This window comes from Cervus elaphus, chromosome 17, assembly GCF_910594005.1.
Source record: "Cervus elaphus chromosome 17, mCerEla1.1, whole genome shotgun sequence".
In the NCBI taxonomy this organism is placed as follows: domain Eukaryota; kingdom Metazoa; phylum Chordata; class Mammalia; order Artiodactyla; family Cervidae; genus Cervus; species Cervus elaphus.
Window position 1 is genome coordinate 20,112,207 of NC_057831.1, and position 6,776 is coordinate 20,118,982.

The following is a 6,776-nucleotide window of genomic DNA, read 5'->3' on the forward strand; positions in this document are numbered from 1 at the left end:
ATTTAATTGTAGTTCTACTTAGAGCTCAGAAGAGGGACCAAAAAAAAAAAAACGGATCAATGAATGACACAGCTAAAGATAAAAGTGCCCTTTCTTCAAGTCTTGCTTGAATGAACAAGGAATTCAAGGAGATATTTCAGGGGAATGATATTCAGGACAAAAAGCCAGAAAAAAATTGAAGCATCACTTGTTTCTGAGGATATAGGAAGAATCCAATTTAAATATGCCATTAGTGACAGACCTATTGCTGATCTCGAACTGTGGTGCTAGAGAAGACTCTTGAGAGTTCCTTGGACTGCAAGGTGATCAAACCAGTCGATCCTAAAGGAAACAAATCCTGAATATTCATTGGAAGGACTGATGCTGAAGCCGAAGCCCCAGTATTTTGGTCACCTGATACAAAGAGCCAACTCAATGGAAAAGACCCGGATGCTGTGAAAGATTGAGGGTGGGAGGAGGAAGGGACAGCAGATGATGAGATGGTTTGATGGCATTATCGACTCAATGGACATGAGTCTGAAAAAATCTGTGGGATGGTGAAGGACAGGGAAGGCTGGCATGCTCCTGTTCACGGGGTTAGAAAGAGTTGGACATGACTGAGCGACTGAACAACTACAACAAACGGCTAACTTAGTTCATTTTTACTGGATCCTGTGGTTCCTGGATTTATTTCCTTATCTGGTTACCCAGATTCTGGTGAGCAGGCACTTAATGACTTTCAATAATGTTGATATTAAAGCTTTTTTTTTTCTTGAGAAAAATACCATTTCAAACAGGCCCCTGAGCACCATTTTATTTCATTAATTCTATCTCAATTTGATCTTCAGTTAAAGTTTTATGTGTGTGTGTGTGTGTGTGTAAAAGTGTTTCCCCTCCAAAAGCAGCAAGATCACATATTCAATAGGCCCATGTGTATACTACTTGGATTTGAATTCTGGTTTATATGCTTACAAACTGTGACCCTGGACAAGTTACTTACTTTCTTTGTGCTTTGGTTTTCTCTCTATAAACTATGTATGATGGTAGTATCTATTTCAAAAAATGAATTAATATATGTGAAGTAAATAATACATATGGGGCAAGCAATAAACATTCCAATGAATGTTAATCTAATATTTATATTAAATGTATACCTATTAATGTATAAAACACAGTAAGTTTTACTTAATATTAAGTTTAGATATTAGAGCTAGCTCTAATTTTTATGACCTAACTTTTCCAAATTACTTCTTTGTAATGTAATAGCATAAATGGTGAGGCATTAGGAGGAAGCAATACATTCTGATATTTTCCTTGATGACTTTTCAGATATTAAAGTTAAAAAAACAAAAAAAGTGCTTTGGGAAAATAAACTACAAATCATAATCATAGAGACCATTCAGGGAACGTTAAAAAACAAAACAAAACAAACTCCCAAGAGGGTGACCTTAGTTTACATTGCAAACAGAAAGCTAGTTAGATAATATATTGATTACCTTTTCAATTAACTATTTTTAAAGTTGACCCCCAATAAGCTATTATCCTGACTCCGTTGACCTTATACCCTCTTATTTCTCACTATCATTCCCTCATCAGCATTTAGACAAGACAATCACAAACATAAAGCGCTAATTATGCCCCTAGTTCTTTATAGTTTCTGAGCCATTAACATGAGGGAACTTCCTTAAGTTTATGCAACTTGAACTCACACAATTCCCTCACTTCTCAATCAATCCTTGCTTCTTAGACATTGGCCTTTACCCTCATTAGGACTCAGTCTCTCCATTAGCGCCTATGATAGGCCCAGACCCACTGGGTTTTATATTCTTGGCCTAGCTTCAAGATTCAGAGTTTTTCTCACTGCTGGCCCGCTGCTGGCTGATCAAGGGCTCCCTAGTGGACATGGATCTAGATGCCTGTTTAACTTCTGTCCTCAGCATTTCAAAATTATTAGTCAGGATCTGGACTGGAGCCAGGAGAATATGAATATTTTTAGATGCACAGTAACTCCCATACTTTCCTTGCCCCTGCATCTGGAAGACAGACAATGACTCCTCCAGAGTTTTGCTTATCCATACCCCATATTAATTTTAGTTATGATCCTAAGCTAATAGCTTACTCCTGGCTATTAAGTTTAGGAAAGCTCAAGTGGATGTGGACATTTCTGGCATGCTGTGACCACAAAGTGGCTTTGGACACAAGGAGACACGAGTGGAATTGAAGACTTGGGCCATGGAGTACTTAAAGCACACCCTGAGCTCTCCCTCATATCAGTTGATTCTGCCATTTTCATTCCAATAGGATGGGTTCATGACAGTCTGAATTAACTGTAAGATAAGTATAGTTCCAAGCCAGCTTGTTGTCAGTGTGATCTTCCATGCCTGAAACCCACTCAGTCCCCAAGCCTCTGTGCCTCCAGCTGCATCACTATAAATACAAGGTCCTTCTTTCAGAGGAGCCCAACTGTTACACTCATCTGCAGGTATGCAGTGCTGATGGAGGTCCAGTCTCCAGGCAGCCCTTTCCTCTTTAATTTCTCTGGTCTCAAGTCTTTTCTCTCTGGGGAAAGATAATCCTGATCTCACTAACTCCTAATTTCTAGGGATATCGAAAGACAAGCTGAATCTGTAAATGGAATAAGGGTGCCAGTGATAGTTCTTTGGCCAAATTTGGATGGTGATAATATTGCTTCTGCATTCCCCACCACTCCACAGTATTTGTCTCCTACTTCTACTTCTTGGTCATTCCTTTGATCGTTTGACTGCTCCCTTTCTCTCATCTGTCTTAACTTTTTTTATTATCACCAAATCCTACTCTTACTGTTTTCCTTCTTGATATCCATTTTTCCCTTTCTTTAGAACACTTGCCCAGAAGACTACTCCTATTTTGTATAAGCATATGGCTTTGCTGACATAAAAAATAGACTGTCAATTATTTCTCAAGAAAAAATAGGCTTATTCACAATCAATAAAGAATTGCAATTCAGGGTGTACAACCATGGCACACTAGCCAAAAGCACGGCACTCGTCTACAGAGGAGAAGTGGGGAGGGCTACAGTAAACAGGCCCAGGGCATGTCACCGGCTGCGTCCTTGCTGGCAGAGTAGAGCTTTCCTTCCTGTTGGGCTCTGCTACCGTCACAGCGTGCGCGAGCTCCCCTCTGTTCACCTGGCACGACTTGCGGCTAATTTTTCACAGTTTCATACATGAAAGTTTTTCCTCTTCTTTTGACTTACACTTTAATAATATTCTATAAACTTGAAAAATTAAAGGCTAGTTTGTATTTTCTTAATGCTAAATGTTTATCTTAACAAAATGTTTTCCACATTATAGAAAAATTTGTCACATGATTATTGTATATCTTAGGTACACATTTCAAGTCAATGAAGTAAGTCTCTACATATTCCCCATCTTTCCAGGAGAATCAAAAATTTAAACAAAGCAAGAAATGAGAAACTGTGGACCAGATGGCTTCACTAGGGAATTCTACCAAACATACAAAGAAAAATTTAAAAGGATTCCTCTTAAACTCTTCCAAAAGACTGGAGGAAGGAATACTCTCAAAGACATTCTGGGAAGCAACCATCATCACCCTAATACCAAAACCAGACAAAGACACTACCAAAAAACACCACAGGCCAGTATTTTTAATGAACATAGATGCAAAAATTCTTAATAAGATATTAGCAAAACTAATCCAACCATGGACAAAAAAGGTCATATAACACAACCAAGTTGGATTCATCCCTGGGTCACAAAGATGGTTCAACATTAAGAAATTAACAAATATGATACACTACATCAACAAAAAAGAAAAAAACCCACATGATCATCTCAATAAATGCATGACATGTATTTGATAAAATTCAACATCTGTTTATGATAAAAAGAAACTTTATGAAAGTTTGTATAGAGGGAACATATCTCAACATAATGAAAGCTATCTATGACAAACCCACAGCCAACATAATACTCAGTGGTGAAAAACTGACAGCCTTCCCACTAAAATCTGGAATGAGAATAAGATGCCCACTCTCACCACTTCTATGCAAGTAGTATTGGAAGTCCTAGCCATGGCAATCAGACAAGAAAAAGAAACAAAAGGTATTCAAATTGGTAGGGAAGAGGTAAAATTGTCATTATACACAGATGACATGATACTGTATATAGAAAACCCTAAAGACTCCACACAAAAACTACTAAACCTGATTAACAAATTCAGCAAGGTAGCAGGACACAAAATTAACATACAGAAATCAGTTGCATTTCTTTACACAATGGAAATGTAAACAATCTTTGTAAAATCATATAAAAAAATTTTGTAATAGACCTCACTAAGGAGGTGAAATATATATACTGAGAACTATAAAACATTAACAAGGAAAATCAAAGATGATTCAAAGAATGGAAATATATCCATATTCTTGGATTGTAAGAAATAAAATGGCTATATGGCCCAAAGCAATCTCCAGACTTAATGTGATCCCTACCGAATTACTCATGACATTTTTCACAGAACTTGAAAAAATAATCCCAAAATTTATATGGAAAAATACAAGACCCAGAAATGCCAAAGCAATCCCAAGGTGAAAAAAAAAAACAAAACCAGGAGGCATAACCTTTCCAGACCTCAGACAATACTATAAGGCTATAGCAATTACAACAACATGGTTCTGGCACACACACAAAAAAAAGACATATGGATCAATGGAATGGAATAGAGTCCAAAAATAAACCCTACACCTATGGACAATTAATATTTGACAAAGAAGGCAAGAATATACAATAGGGAAAAGACAGCCTCTTCAAAAGTGGTATTGGAAAACATGGACAGCCACATGTAAATCAACGAAGTCAGAACAGACCCTCACAACATAGATAAAAACAAATTCAAAATAGCTTAAATACTAAATATAAGTCAAGACACCAAAAATCTCGAAGAGAACATAGGCAAAATATTCTCTGACATAAATCATATTAATGTCTTCTTAGGTAGTCTCTTAAGACAATATAAATAAAAGCAAAAATAAACAAATGGGACCTAATCAAATTTATAGTCTCTTGAACAGCAAAGGAAACCATAAACTAAGTGAACAGACAACCTACGGACTGGGAGGAAATATCTGCAAATGATGCGGGCAACAAGGGCTTAATTTCCAAATCATACAAAGGCTCATACAACTCAACAACAAAAAATTCACACATCCCAACCAAAAAATAGGCAGAAGACTTAAACAGACAATTCTCCAAAACAGACATACAGATAGCCAATAGACACATGAAAAAATGTGCATCATAAAATTATTAGAGAAATGCAAATCAAAACTACAATGAGGTATCACCTCACATGGATCAGAATGACCATCAGTAAAATGTCTACAAACAATAAATGCTAGGGCGGTGTGGAGAAAAGGGAACCCTACTACATAGCTGGTGGGAATATAAATTGGTGCAGCCACAATGGAATATATCATGGAGGCTCCTCAAAAAACTAAAAATAAAGTTGCAATATGATCCAGGAATCCCACTCCTAGGGATACTACTCAGACAAAACTATAACTTGAAAAGATATATGCAGCACCATTTACATCAGCCAAGACAAAACGATAACCTAAATGTTCACTGACAGATGAAGAGATAAAGAAGATGTGGTACGTATTCATAATGGAATACCACTCAGCCATAAAAAAGAATGAAATAATGCCATCTGCAGCAACATGGATGGACTTGGAGATTATCACACTAAGCAAAGTAAGAGAGAAAGAAACACAAATACCATATGAGATCACTTATATGTGGAATCTAAAACATGACACAAATGAACTCATCTACAAAACAGAAACAGACTCATGGACATAAAGAACAGATCTGCAGTTTCCAGGGGTGGGAGAAAATTGGGAGTTTTGGATTAGCAGGGGCAAACTGTTATATATAGGATGAAGAACAAGAAGGTCTTATTGTACAGCACAGGAAGCTATATTCAATATCCTGTGATAAATCATAATGGGAAAGAACATGAAAATTAGAATACACACACACATGTTATCACTGAATCACTTTGCTGTATAGCAGAAATTAATACATTGCAAATAAATTACATTTCAATAAAATTTGTAAAAAAAAAAAAACTTTAAACAAATGAAAACAAAGCAGTCATTGTCCATAAATAACACAGAATAAGCTTTAAATATTATATTTAGACTAGCAGAATGTTTGTATGAGGTGCAGAAAATATCCAATCCAAGTATAACCCTGGCTGAAGTGAAATAAAATATTTCTTCTCACAATCTGTCATGACAGAAATGGAATCTTTTACAAACTACATATAAATTATTATTCAAGTATAAATGAAAACTGGATATGAAATTATTGACTTGTATAAACAATAAAAGCCGATTCTGTTTATTATAGTTAGAGGAAGAAATGTGGGCTGACAAAGAAAATAAAATTCTCTTTTAAGTCCATATTGTTAATTATACACCATATATAAGATACAATTCATCATAAAAATTTAAACAAAAATGGTACTAGTATAAGATGGTGGAGTTTAAGGACATGGGCTCATCTTCTCCTGTGAGAACACCAAAATCACAACTAGATGCTGAACAACCATTGACAGGAGAATGCTGGATCCCACCAAAAAAAGATACCCCATGTCCAAGGGCAAAGGCGAAGCCCCAACAAGATGGTAGGAGGGGTGCAATCGCATTTAAAACAAAATCTCAGACCTGCCAGAGACACTCAGAGGGGACCAAAGGCAAGGAGCAGTGACCCTCACAAGAGACTGAGCCAGACCTA